The sequence below is a fragment of the Felis catus genome, chromosome E1 (assembly GCF_018350175.1).
Source record: "Felis catus isolate Fca126 chromosome E1, F.catus_Fca126_mat1.0, whole genome shotgun sequence".
Taxonomy (NCBI): domain Eukaryota; kingdom Metazoa; phylum Chordata; class Mammalia; order Carnivora; family Felidae; genus Felis; species Felis catus.
The window spans coordinates 12,879,670-12,898,413 of NC_058381.1; the positions used below are offsets into that span (position 1 = coordinate 12,879,670).

General features: G+C 44.0%; 1 long non-coding RNA gene across 1 annotated transcript; it reads left to right on the top strand.

The window, feature by feature from the left end:
- The first annotated feature begins 1,307 nt into the window (after nucleotides 1-1,307).
- LOC123381942 lies at nucleotides 1,308-18,113 on the top strand. The gene is made up of 4 exons (XR_006589563.1): nucleotides 1,308-1,534; nucleotides 2,895-2,962; nucleotides 4,096-4,173; nucleotides 17,998-18,113. It is a non-coding gene; the product is annotated as an uncharacterized LOC123381942 (long non-coding RNA).
- Nucleotides 18,114-18,744: the final 631 nt, after the last annotated feature.

Sequence of the window (18,744 nt, forward strand, 5' to 3'; positions counted from 1 at the left end):
AGGTCCTACCAAAACAGGCCATAGGAAGAATTTGGCTACAGAGCAAGAGCCAAACTAGTCATCCTTAGAGACTACCATTCCACAATGAATGGATTACAGTAGCCACGTGCTGAAAACATAAACACTGAGAGCAGACAAAGTACCAAGACCTGACCAGGGTGTGAAGGATCAAGTCCTCACCCAGGATGCCCATCTACCCTGCTCACGCATGGCCACCTCATCTTGGCATCCCCAGACTCTAGGAGTGAGTGCAGGTGCCCAGACCTGGTGCCCCCAGTTCTGCAGAGTGCAGGGTGCCCATGTAGTTCTGACACCGTTTACTGACTGGGCATAGTTTCCGCATCCATCAAGTCACCGCCTCTTTCTGGGGCTCCAGGAGGAACAGAAAGACACTTTCCACCCTCCATCTCCTGTGCTTATAGTTCAGACACCGAGTCCAGCTTCTCTCACTGCTAAGGGCCAAATGGAGCCTACGGGTCATTTGTGCGTTGTCTCCACAAATGGGGCTGGGGTCTGTGACGGGCCCTAGGGCTCACAGGGAAGGCCTAATCATAACTGTGACATTTAAGTTCACCAAATATCTTTTTTTTTTGGGGGGGGGGGGCGGGGGTGGACCAAATTTTACTGCTTTTTGGGGAGTCACCAAACATTTTGGCAGGGGGAGAGAACGCCTTCTACAAAATATGATAAAGAACATTTTTTGCCCCGTATGGAAATTAGCGGGGCAGCCGGCACCCAGCTGGAGCCCGTCACCTCCACCATCCCAAGCGCCAAAGGGCCTGGGGACTCAGGCTGCTTCCACCGGCGCTGCGACCAGAGCTCTGAAAGTGGCGGGGAGAAGGCCGCCAGCTCCGGACCCTGAACTGCTCTGGGCCCTTGGCGCGCGGAGGGAAGCGGCGGAGGCAGGGCGTGCGGCGGCGGCGGCGGCACCAGCACCTGTGGCTCTTAAGCTTCGCTGCAGGGCTTCCCGCGGGCCAGGCTGGGCGGCGGGGGGGTCCCCAAGGAGACAGGTCAAGGCCTCCGAGCTCCGCGGATGCGTCCCCGGGTCTCCAGGACGCCGTCCTGCAGCAGGACACTCGTTCCGCGCGCACAGCGCCGCCGCGCAATCCCGCCGCGGAGGGACTCCTCCCGCGCAGTGAAGGGCGAACTTGCCGGCCGGGCGCAGCCTCCCTGCGGAAGAGGAGCCGAAGTCCGCGCGCTCCGCGGACGGAGAACCTGGAGCGCCTGCGTCACCGCCACGCGTTGCTTCACCGAACCGCCGGGCGGCCGGGCTCCAGTCCCAGGTGGAACCCGGCGCCCCCCCCCCCCCCCCCCCCCCGGACAGGCTGGCGCCCGGTGCTGCCGAAAGCCTGGCGGCCCCAGCGGCTGCCCTCGCCTCCCTGTGGCTGCGCTGCGTGGGCTTCGGGGAGTCTGGCACGGACCCTGCCCGGAGCCCGCATGGAGCCGGTGACTGCCAAGGCCATTCGCCCCCGGACCCAGGTCAGGAGCGAGTCTCGGCTCCCTGCCCTTTGTGGCTCCGCGGCAGAAAAAGAAAGTAGGTTTTCACGGTCTTAACTAACGGCTTTTTGCCTCTTCCCAGTCTTTCTCCTCCACCCTTGTGGTCCTGAGCTCCCTCTGTGGCCCTCAACACGCTACTGCTCATTCTTTGTGTTTTTGTCTTTGTTTTGAATGGATTCTAGAGCAGAGACTCAAGGGGAGAGCAGAGGTAAAAGAGGGCAGAGTACTTGCACAAATAAACTGAAGGGAGGAGCGTATAGCATCGGGGAGAATCCACACCCAAAGCTGCTTAGTGCCAAGCCCTGCTCATCGACCCTAATGTCTTGGTCTCCTCCTGCATACACCCGGGAGCAGGACTGGCCGTCTTCCTGGACTCTGGGCCTGTGTATACCCGGGTCCTGTCCTTTCTCATCCCAGGCTGTGCTGCCCCCCCCCCCCCACGCCCTTCCCCACCTTCTCCTGTATGAACCTGCCCTGACAGGTGTCACCTTCTGCATGAACCTGCCCTGACAGGTTTCATCTGCTAGAGTCTCTGCCTCCTTGCTGCCTCCTGGAGCAAAATTAGGAAAGCACTGTTCTAGATCCATCTGTTGTGGTCTATGCTGATTCTCCCCATTGTTTTATTATCTGCCACTCATACTTTGGCAAATTGAGTCTTTAAAAATTTTTTTAATGTTTATTTTTGATAGAAAGCATGAGTGGGAGAGGAGCAGAGAGAGAGGGGGACACAGAATCCAAAGCAGGCTCCAGTCTCTGAGCTGTCAGCACAAAGCCTGACATGGGACTTGAACCCAGGAACTGTGAGATCATGACCTGAGCTGAAGTCTGTCACTTAACTGACTGAGCCACCCAGGTGTTCCCGTAAATTAATTTTGAATTGTATAAGATAATTTTCTTTCAAGTTGGGCAGATAGGGTAGGTAGGCATGAATAATGGTTCCCTAAAGATGTCCATGTGCTGATCCCCAGAAGCTATGAACGTATTACTTTGCATAGCAGAAGGAAAATGTCCTGATGTGATTTAACTAAGAATGTGGACCTGAGGAGACACTCTTGGATTGTGATTGTGCGTGTGTGTGTGTGTGTGTGTGTGTGTGTGTGTAATATAAATCATGGGGACCTCATAGGTGAAAGAGGGAGACAGGAGGATCAGAGTCACGGGAGACATGAGTACAGAAGCAGAGGCAGGGGTGAGGTGAGAGCTGGCTAGGGCCATGAGGAAGGACTGTGGGTGGCCTCTAGAAGCTGGTAAAGGCATGGAAGAGATTCTACCCTAGAACTTGCAGAAAGAGTGCAGCCCTGCCAATCGTCAGCACCTTCCTTGAGGTTTGCACCGTAAGACACACGGGACTCCGGATTCCAGAATTGCAAGAGAATATGTGTTGTGTTTTGTTGCAGCAGCGGTCAGAAACTAACAGAGGCCAGTGAGGTGCATCTTTTTGAACAGCACAGATATTGTCATATTGGTAAGTGGGGCTTCCTTGTACCAGGAAGTTCAAATGAAAAAGGGTAACCCCGATCATATGTTTCCTCAGAGAATCAATGGAGAAGTCACTCTCCTGGGAGAGAGGGGGGGGGGGCTGTGGGTAGAGGCTGAGGACCCTCCCTTGTGGACAGGCAGGGACCATGAGCAGAGGAGCCTCAGGACAGGCCAAGCAAAGAGGGGCTGTGTGTCCGGGACCTTGCTTGAGGGCTTCTGAGGGCAGCTGAGCTGGGGGAGGGAGATCCCAAGAGGGCCCCCTGAGGTCTGTGCATCTGTACCTTCAGCAGCAGCTGAGCACAGTCCCTAAGCAATGAGCGTCCAGAAGCTTCGAAGATGGCCCGCTGACAGAAGACAGGGGTATAACCTGGGAAATTAATTAATTGATTAAATTGTGTTTTATTTAAAGTCCGTTTTCTTTCTATTCCATATTATCCTTAGGAGAAAGTGACAGCATGTTTGATTTGATGCTTAACCCTACGTCTGTAATTTTTTATTTTACAAAAAGTAAGAATAAGCTTTCTGAGTGGAAGACCATTGATCGGCACAGTTCCCCAAACCAGAATGGAACAACGTGTGTTAGATGTGGCTTGTCCATTTAGAAATGGGGATGCTTACAGGAAATACACAAGCTGGCTCTGGGTTAAACAAAACGCCAGTCCCAGTGCCATGCCTTCCTCCTTGTGTGATGTTGGACGGGTCACCTGACCTCTCTGACCCTGGCATCCTTCCTTCTCAATCAGAGACGATGATCCCTCCACCACAGAGCTGTTCGAGACTTACCTGAGGCAGAGCGTGCGTCAGCACATATCTAGGGACAGGTAGCAATCCCCAATAATGTCAGCGAATGATTAGAGGGCATTTTTAGTCACTTGCCTAAATGGCACGGGGTGACCAGTGTTGGGGTCTGTTGGTTCTGGTCCTGCTTCTGTGATTTTTTGTGTCTCATGGCCTGTTTCTGCTTCTAGGCCCCCCTTGATCCACACTGACTTTGTGTGTTTGGAGGGCTGGGCGGCATGCAGCCCCCTCCGTGCCCACCCTGAGTCCTTAAGTTCCGGGTCTTATTTAATCTTACTAACAATGCTCTGAGCCAATACTAACACCGTCCTCGCTTTTTAGATGACAAAACTGAGCCATGACGCGTTTAGGACTTGTCCAGGACCACAGCGGGAGGAAGTGACCAAGACTCAGCCTGAGGTGAGTCTGATTCCTGGGCCCTCACAGCCACACAAAGTTCATGTCTCACAAAGCTCTACTACTGTCTTCACCCACAATTCAGCCAGTGTGTTCCTGTTTCTCTTGAACTAGCTTTTGTATATTTTCTTGTTACCAAAGTATTGTATGTTTATTGTAGCAAACTTTGAAAATATCGATATACATTAAAGAAGAAATTTACATTCTCCTGTAATTCCACAGTCCGGAGAATCTGTATGTCAGCAATTTTCTGTCTTCATGTTTTGGTTTATTTCCTTTCCATTTTAAATATTTGCATGATATAAAAGAGACTATGCTTTCTTTAACCAAATCCTTAGTGTTGATCTGGTTCAGATTATTTCTCACGTTAGAGTAAATATTCTTATAATTACAATAGTGTATCTGATTATTTATTTGGTACAAATTTCCAGAAATGAGAATTTCAATTTTAGGCCAAACAGAAACCTTTTAAAGCTTTGTGATTTGTACATATCACCAATGGGCCAAGCCCGAAGGGCTGTAGAGTATATAGCTCCAGTCTTTGTCAAGTGGTATGGTATTATATCAAAAGATTCTTATCTTTCAGTAGAAGAGAACATTATCTCAGTCTCCATTCATTCAAGAGGTTGATGTTTTTGCTCTTTTCTTGCAGGCATTTGTATTTGTTTATGAGAAACTTCCAGCTTATGTGTCTTACCATTTTTTTCTTGTTGGAATGTTTATTTTATTGTAGATTTGTAGAAGCTGTTTATTAGGAATATCAGACTTCTGTCAAATATGTCCCAAATAGCATTTTGAGTTTGTGGTGTTGCTTTCATATTTGACATGAAAATATTTAACAGTGTTGTTTAGCAAAACCCATTAAGCTTTTTTCTATGTAGTTCAGCATTCAGGATGATGCTTACGTATGATTTGGCTGGGGCTGCCATAACAAAATTCCACAGACCAATGTGCTTAATCAGCAGATTCTGAATTTCTCACAGTTCTGGACTCTAGAAGCACAAGATCACTGTGTGGTCAGGGCTGGTTTCTCCTGAGGTCTCTTTGCTTGTCTTGCAGATGACGACTTCTCACTGTGTCCTCATATAGTCTTTCTGTATATTCATCCGTGGTGTTTCTTTGTGTGTCCAAATTTCCTCTTCCTCTAGGGACACCAGGCATATTGAAGTAAGGTATACTTTAATGATACTTCATTTTTTTTTTTTTTTTTACTCATCTCTTTAAAGGTCCTATCTACAAACACAGTCACCTTCTTTTTGTTTTTAACGTTTATTTATTTTTGAGAGATAGAGACAGAGCACAAGTGGGGGACGGGCAGAGAGAGAGGGAGACACAGAATCCGAAGCAGGCGCCAGGCTCCGAGCTGCCAGCACAGAGCCCAACGCGGGGCTCGAACCCACGAACCCTGAGATGATGACCTGAGCCAAAGTCAGATGCTTAACCGGCTGAGCCACCCAAGCGCCCCCAAACACAGTCACCTTCTAAGGCACTGGGAGTTAGGGCTTCAACATATGAATTTTGGGGAACACAAGTCAGGCCATAACAGTTTATAAAGGTCTTCACCATGTCAAGATTTATAGTTTCATCTTGATGTTTATGGTATCGAAGTTTATATTTCAATGCCACTTGGAATTTATTTTGATGTGTGGAATGGTTTTTATTGAGAAAAATATAAAGAAAGGTTTATAGGCAACATAAATGACAGTTTAAAGAATACTAATAAAATAAATACTCATGTCGTCACCACCCAGCTTCAGAAATAGAATATTCTACTTCTTCTGTGTATCTCAGCCTATGATATTTCCTTGCTTTTACTATAGATTTTCACCTGCACGTGTAATCTTTTTAAAAATGTTTTTAATGTTTATTTTAGAGAGACAGAGAGAGAGACAGAGACAGAGACAGAGATAGTGAGTGGGGGAGGGGCAGCGAGAGAGGGAGACATGGAATCTGAAGAAGGCTCCAGGCTCTGAGCTATCAGCACAGATCCCGATGCGGGGCTTGAATCCAGGAGCTGGTGAGATCATGACCTGAGCCGAAGTCGGATGCTTCACTGACTGAGCCACCCAGGCAGCCCTGCATGTGTATTCTTGAACAGTATAGTGGCTTTTCCTCACATAGGGACTATCCTTTTGTGGCATAATTTTTATTAAAAAAATTTTTTTTTCAACGTTTATTTATTTTTGGGACAGAGAGAGACAGAGCATGAACAGGGGAGGGGCAGAGAGAGAGGGAGACACAGAATCGGAAACAGGCTCCAGGCTCTGAGCCATCAGCCCAGAGCCTGACGCGGGGCTCGAACTCACGGACCGCGAGATCGTGACCTGGCTGAAGTCGGACGCTTAACCGACTGCGCCACCCAGGCGCCCCTGTGACATAATTTTTATTGTGTGTGTAATGTTGTCTCTGAGATTCATCCATGTTGTGGCATGCAGTTGACATACTTTTACAGTTTACCAGTCCATGCTTCGCTATACCAAAGTCTATCTCATCATTTTAATGGACATTTAAGTGTTTCCAGCTTGTTGCTATTATGGGAATGCATCTGCTTTATGCTTTAGATAAGAATTAATGAAACAAGCAAGATACTCATTCAAACGTAGAATACAATGGCAACAGTGGATGCTTCTGGTAACAGGGATTGCGGTTCCTGCTATTCCTCATCCAAGCCTGCCTTTTCATTATTATTCTTAAACATTTGCCCAACTATGAAATGTGAAAGGGTGTTTGACTTTGATTTCAATTTGCATTTTATGTATTACTAATGACATTCAGCATCTTTAAAAATTTTTTTTAACGTTTTATTTTAGTATATTTAAAAAAAATTTTTTTAACATTTATTTTTGAGACAGAGAGAGACAGAGCATGAATGGGGGAGGGTCAGAGAGAGGGAGACACAGAATCTGAAACAGGCTCCAGGCTCTAAGCAGTCAGCACAGAGCCCGACACGGGGCTTGAACTCACTGACCGTGAGATCATGACCTGAGCCGAAGTCAGCCGCTTAACCGACTGAGCCACCCAGGCGCCCCAGCATTTTATTTATTTTAGAGAGACAGAGAGACAGAGTGTGAACAGGGGAGGGACAGAGAGAGAGCGAGACACAGAATCCAAAGCAGGATCCAGGCTGTGAGCTGTCGGCACAGAGCCTGACACGGGGCTTGAACTCACAAGCTGGGAGTTCATGACCTGAGCCGAAGTTGGATGCTCAACTGACTGAGCCACCCAGGTGACCCAACATTCAGCATCTTTTAGAATCCTCATTGACCATACATAGTTCCCCTTCCATGAAATGCCTATTTTTTTTCTTTTTGCCATCTTTTAATATTTATTTGTGAAAGTTCTTACAGGTATCACCTCCCACTTCATGGCTCTTCTTTTCCTTCTCTTCATGATGTCTCTAGATGAGCATGAGTTCTTAATTATAATATGATCATATTTATCAATGTTTCTCTTTATGTTTTACACTTTGTGTGACTCTTAAAGACAGTTTTCATTCCCCTGACATAATAACATTCTCTTATGTACACTTCTAAAGATTTCATGCTTTCTGTCTTCCACCTTTAATCTTAAATTTACTTAGAGTTGATATTTATGCGTTATCTCTGATGAAAGGCAGCTCCCCTTCCAACAAAGCCTGGGGGAAGAAATGCCATACCACCCCCTCCATATCCACCTTCACCCAAAGCTACATATGGGCTTAAGATTCCATCTCTGAGGCTATTAGGGCTACAAGAAAAGGTAGAACAGGACAAGGGGGCAGAGAGAGATGGGGGGGCTGCTATTTGCAGTGGATGATGGAGAAGCTCTAAAAGGGGGCATTTAAGTAGAAGCTATGAAGACAAAAAAGGAACAAGCCACTTAAATGCAAGAGGAGAAGCACATTTCAGGCAGACCAAAGAGAACATGGAAATGCTCTGCAGCAGGGCAGTGCCTGGAGATTTCAAAGAATGTCAAGGAGACTAGTGTGTTTAAAGCATGTGTGTCAGGAGGAGAGGGTGACGGGATTCTGATTTATTGTCACAAACTCCTTCTCTCCAAATCAGCCCCTATCCCTCTACCCGCTTGGAAAACTTCTCCCTGCCTTTCAAGAAACAACTCAGAGCTTCTTCTGGTTCCTGGACAGTTCAAGCTGTAGCTCTAGTACACTGTGGTGGCCTTAACTTCCTGTGTCACCACTAGACAGTGAGTTTCGTAGAGACAGATTGCATTTGTTTCATTTTTGTATCCTTAGTGATAAGAATGGTCACAGCTCACTAAATACTGAATGAGTGAACAAATAAATGCAATAATGAGTGATTGTAATGAATGACATGTCCTTTTGTCTTTACCTTAGGCCACTGAGAGCCAGGTATAGGAGTTCAGGGCCACTGCTACACAGAATCTAGAAATGGTCAGTTCTGCCTTTCCCCATCTAGGAGCATTTTAGAAATGAGTTCAGGCCACAGCTTCCTACCAGGTCCCCTCAGTGAGAGGTAGTGATTGGCCAGCCCCATGGCTGTCTGTGCTCTCCCTGTTGGCTTGGAGGGTTGACCTCTCCCTGGCTTGGTGCTCCTTGACTCCCCTTGGCTGTCCCTGATTCGCGGGTACCTAATTGGTACAGGGAACTGAAGATGTGAAGTTTTTCTTTGACTTGGGTTGGACATCAGAACCCTGATTGGTATGAGCTTGCTTGAGTCAGCAGGATGTCAGCTGTCCATGGACAAAGGGCTGGCCATGCCTCCCTGGTCAGCTTTGCCTCAAAGACAACCTCTTGTCCTTTCAGCCCTGACTCTGCCTGTTCCCTAGCCTCACTGGGACCTCCTACATATCACAACGTCTGCTGCTCCTCACCCTAAGTACAGGAAGTAGATAACTTCTTCCTGATACTGAGAATGCCTGGGGCAGTGAGTTATGTGGCCAGCCCCAGCTTTAGGGTACAGTGATCAGCAGGGACCTGGCCAGCAATGTTGCGTAGTCAGGATGAGCATAGCGGGCAAAGATGTTTGTGACCAAATAAGTCTTACCCAATAGGGTCAGGGGGACCAGGGCGGAATGAGATGTCCTAGAGGTTCAGGATTTCATAGAGCAGACCACAGCCCAGGAGAAGGCAGAGCCTTCACAGCAGATGGAGAGAGGAATAGGAAAACTGGGAATTGAATGTGAACCTAGTGCAGGGAAGGCAATACAAGAGGGAAAAAAGAAGCAGGGGTACCGTTTAAAAAAAAAAAGAAGAAGAAGCAGGGGTGCCTGGGTGGCTCAGTTGGTTAAGCGTCCAACTTCAGTGCAGGTCATGATCTCACAGTACGTGGGTTTGAGCCCCGTGACAGGCTCTGTGCTGACAGTGAACACTTAAGAGGATAGATTTGATTTGCTAACTACGTTAATACCTTTAAAACCAGATGAAGATAATTCTTGTCTAGGAATCACAAGAAGTTCAACTGACTTGTGTTTTGTGCGCTGGTTTCCGCTTGTTCCTGGCACTCCGAATTCCCTTTCCCTGTGCACACAGATGACTGTCACGGGGTCTTTTGTAGATGCCCAGTGATACTGGTTTTCAGTTCTGCACTTCACACATGTGTGGGCATCACCAGTCATCCTCAGGCTCCTGATGGTCTTCCCTAAGGAATTCACAAGTGCTCCTGGTTTCAACTGCAGAGTTTTATTTCTATGTATTTTTGAGATAGATACAGAGACAGAGCACGATCAGGGGAGGAGCAGAGAGAGAGGGAGACACAGAATCTGAAGCAGGCTCCAGGCTCTGAGCTGTCAGCACAGAGCCCAACGCAGGGCTTGAACCCACAAACCCTGAGGTTGTGATCTGGGCCATAGTTGGATGCTTAACTGACAGAGCCACCCAGGTGCCCCTCAACTGCAAATTTTATATACAAGTATCTACACTGCATGCTGAAGAGTTTAGTTTTAGTGATGTAGGAAGAAGTTTGATCATGACTTGTTTTGGGGAAAGGCAGTGAAGTATCTTAAATTTCTGCTCCCAATTGATGCTAGCAAAAGACAGTGGTTCTAATGAAGAAATGATCTCTTGAAAACTTTATATATATATAATAATGATCAACCAGCATAAATGTGACCAGGCACAATCAGGCACCTTGCCCAAATCCACACATCTGTGACTGGTAGGCTTCCCGGAATGTTTCCCCATTGTGGCTTTTATTTCTTATGTTGGAACACTCATTTCTTCTTTCTTTTTAAGGAGTACAAAATTATATGTGTTTAGTGTAGACTATCTGGAACGTATAACATGTGTAAAGGAGAAAATACAATTTTTCCTATGCAGAGATGGCCATTGTTAACGTTTTGGTAATTTTTTGTTAGTCTTTAAGAAAATTGTATATGTGTACATACAATTTTTACAAAATTGTTACTCAGTTTTCACTGATATGACTTTGTATTTTGTCTACCGTTTTCAACCACCACAGCAGCAGGTACAAGACTGCTTCTCCCTCACAAGGAGCTCTGGCTGTGAAGCAGGCTCAAATGAGTGTTTTGGGTTTGTTTGTTTGTTTTTTAACGTTTATATATTTTGAGAGACACAGAGACAGAGGGTGAGTGGGGGAGGGGGAGAGAGAGGGAGGCACAGGATCTCAAGCAGGCTTCAGGCTCTGGGCTGTTAACACAGAGCTCAACATGGGGCTTGAACTCACAAACCATGAGATCATGAGCCGAAGTCTGACGCTTAACTGACTGAGCCACCCAAGTGCCCCAAACAGGTGTTTGAAGTGAGAAATGAGGTATGATTATTTCATGGCCCTGATAAGACCAAGAAAGGCATTGTTATGTTTTTGAATGGCATGTCTCAGATATTTGAATAGGATATTAAACAGCATTTCACACAGGGGTACTGGGGTGACTCAGATGGTTGAGTGTCCCAACTCTTGATTTTTGCTCCAGTCATGATCCCAGTGTTGTGGATCAAGCCCCACATTGGGCTCTGTGCTGAACATGGAGCCTGCTTAAGATTTTCTCTCTCCTCCCTCTGCCCCTCTCCCCCACTGGTTCTCTCTGTCTCTGTCTCTGTCTCTGTCTCTCTCAAAACAAGACAAACAACAGCATCTCCTGACTAAACAATCATGATATTTATTAATGAGGTTTAGATACCAATATTTCTTAATGAAACTAAACCGTAGTGAAAACCAACCTGACCACCAAAAATCTGACCGCTCACAACGTGATGATCTTTTCTCATGTTTAGGAAACAAATAATTCTGTGCTGTCGGCACACCCAGGCGCCCCAACATATTTAGAAACCACATCCAAAGACTGCCATCTTCAAATTTGAAATATAATGCCTTTGATGGTAACATACTCAGAGCTAGCATCTGAAAAACAAATTGCCCTCAATGATAAATCTCTGTAACTCGTGGGCCCAATTTCACTAGAATATCCTGCACAATCTGACATGGCCCACAGAACACTTGATGTTATTTCTGATCATCTGTAGTGTAAATTTGAATTTTATAATTTAGAGAAATAGAGAACGAGAGAGGAGACAAGTACTTTGAATCTGATCATTTCCTTAAATATAAATGAGCCAGTGAAGTATGACTATTTTTATTTTTATGGCATTTGAAATCAATTTTTTAAGTTTATTTATTTATTTTGAGAGAGAGAGAGAGAGAGAGAGAGAGAGAGAGAGAGAGAGAGAACCAGTGGGGGAGGGGCAAAGAGAGAGGGGGACAGAGGATCCAAAGTGGGCTCCACACTGACAGGAGTGAGCCTGACATGGGGCTACAAGCCCATGAACCATGAGATCATGACCTGAACCAAAGCCTAACACTTAACTGACTGAGCCGCACTGGTGCCCTAAGTATCACTATTTTTTAAAGATTGTTGCACACTTTACGTTTTCTGATGAATATATTATAAATTTTACTTACATTTTGTGGTGAGCATGTGTAACCAGTGTCCATTAATTGGTCTGCATGGACAAGAAAGTTTTGTTGCAAAGCGAGGTATCAGTAGGGGTTATTTGAGGTGAAGAGTGAGAGGAAAAAAGTGACCCAGTTTCGTGATTTTACCTAAATCAAAATTAAGAGTTGAATATGCTCTCTCATGACAATGTATGGCTGGCTAGGATGAAGGGAGGGGAAGCAGGAAGGTGAACACAGGTGGAGAGTGAAGGTTGAAGCGAGGGCTAAAAAGGTACATGAATAACATGGAAGAAATCAGCAATGATTTGTCACAAGCTAACTAATGGCCATCGATAATTCTCCAAAGTAGAAAATAAAATGATGTAAAATCAAAATAAAACAACTATATAAAATAATAAAAAATGCAATGATATGAAAATAAAAGTTACATAATTATATTAAAAATTATATAAAATTGATACAATAAAATTATAAAATAATCACATAAAATAGGATAATATATATACTAATAAAAATAAAATAAATATACACATAATTATATAAAATAAATATATAAAATAAAAGTATACCAAAGATCACAGTGAAAGGATCTATTGTTTAAATTCTAGTTTTATACGTTTCTTATTCTGCAATTTAACATTATACTAAGAAATTTGTCATATTTTTGAAATGCTCATCCTGGTTTTTATTGTATTTATCATTGCTTTGAACTGAAATAAATCTTCCTGAACTTTTCTCAATAACTTCAGTAAGTCTTTAGCCAGCTCCTTTTTCCTTGGGGTCCAAATACACTTAAGGCAGGTCTCAGTTCTGTGGGTTTGTCTTGCCTTCTTACTGATTCATCTGGTGTTTGAAGATGTTTATCCCATTTACTTCACTTTTTTTTATTTAAAAAAAATTTTAGATCTATTTATTTTGAGAGAGCGAGTGAGCATGAGTGGGGGAGGGGCAGAGATGGGGAGAGAGAGAATTCCAAGCAGGCTCAGTACCATCAGCACAGGGCCCAATGCAAGGCTCGAACTCATGAGATCATGACCTGAGCTGAAATCAGGAGTCAGATGCTTAACTGACTGAGCCACCCAGGTGCAGGTTTTCACTTTTTAAATGGATGTAGTAGGAATGGCGAGGTTTTCTTTTTCTATTACCATAGGTACAGCTCATTGGCTCTGGCTCATCCTGTAAAATTTCCAAGTAGCCCTGAAATCTTGGCCATGTGTCCATGCTGGCACTCAACAGTATGAACCACGCCACTTAGCTCCTGGAAGAGTACAGATTTCCTAAATTTAAAAGCTTGTCTCCACCCCCCGCCCCCTTCCTGCCTGCCTTCCTCAAACACTGGAATGCCTGTTAGGTGCCAAGAACCAACCTGATGCTGGTTAAATACTTTTTAAAAGGACAAAAGTAAAGAAAAAGTCCCCTGTGTTTACCTGTTCAACCATATCCTCTCCCCCCACATCTTGGCAACCGCTGATCTTTCTACCACTTGTATGATTTTGCCTTTTCTAGAATGTCGGTAATTGGAACAACAGAGGATATAGCCTTTTCAGACTGACTTCTTTCACTTAGCCAAACGCATTCAAGTCTCACTCGTGACTTTTCATGCCTTAATTGCTCATTCCTTTTTACTGTTGAATAATATTTCATTGCATGGATGTACCACAGTTTGTGTAGTCTTTTACTTTTATTTATTTTTTTTATTATGATTACATTTTTTAATCTTAATTTTAATTTTTATTTTGCTGAGTGAGAGAGAGAGAATACGTGTGCTAGCAGAGGAGGGGCAGAGAGAGAGGGAGAAAGAGAATCTTAAGCAGGCTCCAGGCCCAGTGCAGAGCCCGACACAGGACTCAGTGTCACAACCATGGGATCATGACCTGAGCGGAAATTCAGAGTCCAACACTTAAGCAAATTAAAAATGTTCTCCAGGGGCGCCTGGGTGGCACAGTCAGTTAAGCGTCTGACTTCGGCTCAGGTTGTGATCTCATGGTTTGTGAGTTCAAGCCCACATCGGGCTCTCTGCTGACAGTGCGGAGCCTTGCTTGGGATTCTCTCTCTACCTCTCTCTCTGCCCCTCCTGGCTTACACGCACACATTCTTTCTCAAAATAAAACAAACTTAAAAGTTGTTTTTAAATAATAAAAATAAAAAAAATAAAATGAAATAGAATCACATATGATCAACTATCTTTTTCATAGAAAATACTACAAAATGTATTTTTATCATATATCATTAACTCATACTGAGATTGTTACCATCTCTTCAATCAATACATTGAGCTATACAGAAATGCCAAGACTAGTATTGTGCCCATGTGCTCCACATCCGGAGGTGATGTGAAATGATCAACAATGTCAGCTCTTACTCTGCTGCCGTGTGCAACTGAGGAGAATATCAGGCTAATCCCAAACAAAAAAGGGGAGCAGAAAAAGGGTGCCAGGCACTCCTGAGAAAAGATCCTCAGGTAACTAAGAATCCTTGGCACTTCTGCTAAGAGGAAAGATTTGACAAGTTGATCAGTGTCTTTTTCCTACCCCAGTGCTTCCGCTGTTCCAATCCCCCACCCTTTGTAGGGCTGTCCAACGCAGCCAATGGCACAGCCCAAGAGTCCTCCTTTCATTCACATGTAATTACCTCCCATTTTGAAGACAGAGGGGAAACAAGAGCTGAGGAAAAGCATTTCTCTGGGGCCTGAATAGATGTTTAGGGTTATAGGTTGCACACACCGGTGCTGAATGTCAGATCTTGGGTGCACTGTTCTTTAGGACATGCATTTCTTCATGTGTTTGTGATATGCATAGCTCTTAAAGTGTGGAGCCCATGGAAGGGACCTTTCCTGCCTGGTTGTAAGGACGATTCTAGGCACAGAAACTTATACCGCGTACTTTGCATTTTGCCATGCAGCGTGAATGTGTGTCTCTACACATTCATACCAAGACACCAGGTTCTGTCAGTTCTGCTACCTAAATATTTCTTCATCCATCTCCTCTCTCCACCCCACTCTTCTGTGTGACTTCAGGCTCTCACCATCTCAATCCTGCCCAAGCCTTCTTGCTCTTCTTGCCTCCATATTCACCCCTGTTCAGTTGTTTTCCATGCTGCTTTAGAGCAATCATTTTAAAAGGCCATTAGTCATCTTATTCCCGTGTATGGCGCTCCAGGGCCTCAATGATAAAATTAACAGCACTTCCAATCCATGTCCTTCGTTTAGGCCTAATCTTTTACAAACCCTCCATTTAAAAGGGGTAGAGTACATATGCCATTATGAATGTAAAGTTTGGAATTGGACACAACTGACCTATCACTTGTGAAACTTACTTAACCTTCTATAGGTCTAAGTTTTGTCCTCAATACAAAAGGGAAAAAGAATACTTCATTGTGTGGGTATCGGAGGCATGTGAAGCTGTTGATATACTGCTAAGATCATAGTTGATATGTAAGAAATGGTAGCTATTAGCATTTCTGTTAAAATTTAAGGTCCTTCATCATTTTTGCTCATTTAGTTTCCTGCTATGATAAGGTAGTATGAATGCTTCCTAATTCCAAAGAGAACATGTGGAATTTGGAGACCTGTTCAGGTGTGAAAGAAAAAATGTGGGGGAAAAATCCTGGAGATGAGATGAAATTCCGTAGTCAGATGTTATTTTCAAAACTTGGTAGTGATAAGAAAATACAATGCTGACTTTGATACACCTGCCTCTTCCCCAGCCTGTTTTCAGAAAGGCAATTGCTGGGATGTAGATTGCTCTGGTTTTAGTCCCCTCTTCCCTAAAGTGATCTGGATCCATAAATAGCCATTGAGGTGATTTGGTTTTGATGTTGTATTATTTTTCTCATAAGGGATGGAATTACTCTGTCTTTAGGAAATTCCAGGAGCATATATATTTTTCTCTGTCCTTTTTAAAATGCTGTTAAATGAAGTCAGTTGCTGAGATTTCTCATTTCCAATACCCATATTTGACAAGAGAGGGTGGGAGAAATAAAAATGACTTGAGCAGTGTAAAACAACAGCCAAAATTCATTATATTTATTCCTGTTTTTGTGCTCATTCTTAAGAGTACATTCTGCCCCAGTCAGACTCCAGTAGCAAATTCTCTAGGCAACATTCAGAAGAAACATAGGGCAAGGGTATTTCGTTACCAGAACAAAATACAATGTACCAGAATAAAATATAATTTACCAGTGTTTCGTTCCTGAACGAGGAATTTACTACAGTTATAGTCTTCTCGTCCTAAAAATTCTTTACTATTAGTGCTAGTACAGCAAAGAATGTAGTTTGGAATGGCAGTAATGCAGCCTATTTAAATCAGATTTAAAAAAATAAAAATCTGTTCTTTCTCATCAATGGGAGTCATATTTAATGGGATAGGAGGAAATCATCAATGTTGTATACACGTTATTCCAGGCCTTTCCCTCTTGGATACAGATGGAAGTTTCTATGAATTCCTTGCAGAGCCATGTATTAAATGACAGTGGCCGTGGGGATCTTCCATGAGAAAATCTTTCCATGAAAATCAGCCTTCTTGTTGCTCTTAATCTGGAAACAAGTGGGCTGAGGAATCATTTTACAGCCTCTTCCTGGAATGTCATTTCTGACACAAATGAATTTCTGTGTAACTGAATGTATCATTTTATTGTAACCAGTTCAGTGGAATTTGAAAACTAAGTATTTCACATTATTTGTGTGAAGACTCCTGACTGTCACTATGGACAAACATCAGTGCACAATGTGCTGACTTCTGAGCTTGGGCCTCTCTTCCCTTGTAACACTCTTTTTTGCCCTTCAGTTTGGTTTGGCTTGAAGATTTACTACCAGGTGTACAAGCCGGGATGTTGTGAAATAGCCAGAGAATTAGGGTGGCTCTTGTGGGTGTTTCTTGCTTCCTTATTTGTGTTCTTTAATTCAGAGTTCTGGAATAGTGAACATGTCAGAAATTCATCTTGTGGTGAGTAATAGTGGTCTTCTATTATGGAGATTTCCAGCAGAGGGCTGTGCTGATAGTTCAGTGTTTTAAAATATTTTGGGGGCACCTGGCTGGCTCAGTGGGTAGAGCATGTGACTCTTGATCTCGGGGTTGTGAGTTTGAGCCTCATTTTGGGTGTAGAGATGACTGAAAAATAAAACCAAGGGACACCTGGGTGGCTCAGTTGGTTAAACGTCCAACTCGATTTCAACTCAGGTCATGATCTCACAGTTTGTGGGATCAAGCCCCACATCAGGCTCTGTGCTGACAGTATGGAGCCTGCTTGGAATTCTTTCTCTCTTCCTCTTTCCCTACCCCTCCCTCTCTAAACAAACAAACAAACAAACAAACAAACAATTTTTAATTAAATTAAAAATTTTTTAAAAATAATGAGTTATTTTGAAAAGGACTCTGTGTTTGATACGGACCAGTGACAAAGATAGAAAAGGGCACTTTTCTTGCTGGTCTACAATGGACTCCATTCCATTGTTGGCACAAGAGTGACTTATAATTTGGCCCCATAGCCAGGTTAGATTGCAGGGGTCTATCTTCCCACCATTTGAATCTTGCTTAGGCAGCAGAAGTGACATGAACCAGTTGTGAGCCTAGATATTATTATGTATAGAACTTGTTTGTGTGACTTGTCATGCATTCCTTCCCAGAGCTGCACATACACAATCATGGGGGGCTTAGTTTACTTGTGCTCCATGGGTATCTGGCCTCGGGATCCGATTTGGCCCTTCAGTTCAGGATGCTAAGAAGGATTAATGTGCCTCACATTTCTCCTGGAGCCAGACCAGGATGGCCCCCTGGTATGGATCTGGAAGGGAAGAGGAATAAACAAATGCCCAGGCTCCTAAGATTGTGAGATAGGGTAAGAGAAACAGAAGGGAAAACAAACAAACAAACAAGCAAACAAACAGCTGAGGACTGCACTTAGGTAAACTTAGTAAGTAAATATAAATTACACACGGATGGTACTTCTATTGCCCCTGCAGGAATAGTTAATTGGAAGCCTCACCCGAGCAGAGGACTCATTGCCCAGGACCCTCAATTGGGACTCCAGTGCGGCTGTTCACCTCAGGGCTTCCCCCGCCAGAAGGTTGGATGTTGTGAGTACCCAATTTAATGAATTAAGCCTTCTTCGTTCTTCTTTATACTCCTCTCCCTCTTTATGTTTACTGTAATTGTTTAATTCTGTATATTCCTTTCCCTTATGATTAATAAACCTTTCCTCCACGAAGCTGAAAGTGCGGCTATTGTGAATTACTGTTATTCAGAACAGGTATATCCCCAGAGACCTTTTCATTACTACGAGGATGGCCATTACCAGAAACCAAAAACCACAACCAATACCAGATAATAACAAGGACTGGCAAGAATATGGAAAAATTGGAACCCTATGCACTGTTGGCAAGAATGTAGAATGGCGAAGGTGCTATGGAAAACAGCATGGGGAGTCCTCAAAAACATTAAAAACAGAAGTGCCATATGTTCTAGCAATCCCACCCAATTCTTTATGTCCAAAAGAATCGAAATAAAGATCTTGAAGTGGTATTTGCACTCCCATGTTTATTGCCACGTTATTCATAATAGTCAAGAGGTGGAAACAACCAAAATGCCCACTGATGGATGAATCAATAAAGAAAATGTGGTATACATGTACAGTGGAATATTATTCAGCCATAAACAAAGAAGGAAATCCTGTCATGTGCTTCAGCTTGGATAAACTTTGATGGCATTAT